The following is an 843-nucleotide window of genomic DNA, read 5'->3' as shown; positions in this document are numbered from 1 at the left end:
CCTGCACATCCCTGGACACTATGTACAATTTAGCATGGCCAATCCATCCAGAAGATCAAAGAACAAAGAAAATTACAGCACAGCAACAGGCCCTTTGGCCCTCCAAGCCTGTGCTGATCCGGATCCTCTATCTAAACCTGTCACCTATTTCCTAAGGATCTATATCCTCTGTTCCCTGCCCATTCATGTATCCGTCTAGATATATCTTAAATGATGCTATTGTGCCTGCCTCTACCACCTCCACTGGCAATGCATTCCATGCACCCACCACCCTCTCTACATCGAACCTGCACATCTTTGGACTGTGACAGGAAACCCACGCACACATGGGAAAAATATGCAAACTCCACAAACTGAGTACCCTGTAGTCACAACATGATTCTCATAAGCCTCCTGCATTCTCCTTATCCCCCCTGTCAACATCTTCCTCAGCTTCTTTCTCCCTTATGTCCTCATTATGCTTAAACAGAAACATATTTGTAGCTTTTGCCAACCTGAAGAGAGCTGGGACTGAGTTTCTTGCAGGAGGTTTTTCAAGCGTTCTTAGCCATTAAAACAACATGTCATAGTGTGGGAACTGATGAGAAGACCAGGGTTCACAAATACTTGGGAGATGCACATGGCAGAATCATAGACAATGCAAGTTAGTAAGTGAAGTGAGAGTAAATTAGAGGAAAAAGCCGTGTTTTCTAAATTCAGGTTACTGTGCATGTTTGTGATTGGATTGGTTTAATTATTTGATTTATTTATTGTCAAGTGTATTTTGTCACAAAAATAGAACAGAAAGTGTGTCCAAAGTCACCACTCTCTGGTATCATCTTAAAACATAGAAAAACGAACCAA

This window comes from Chiloscyllium plagiosum, chromosome 37 (genome assembly GCF_004010195.1).
Source record: "Chiloscyllium plagiosum isolate BGI_BamShark_2017 chromosome 37, ASM401019v2, whole genome shotgun sequence".
Classification (NCBI taxonomy): domain Eukaryota; kingdom Metazoa; phylum Chordata; class Chondrichthyes; order Orectolobiformes; family Hemiscylliidae; genus Chiloscyllium; species Chiloscyllium plagiosum.
The sequence above is the reverse complement of the archived record's forward strand: the minus strand, read 5'-3'. Positions refer to the sequence as shown.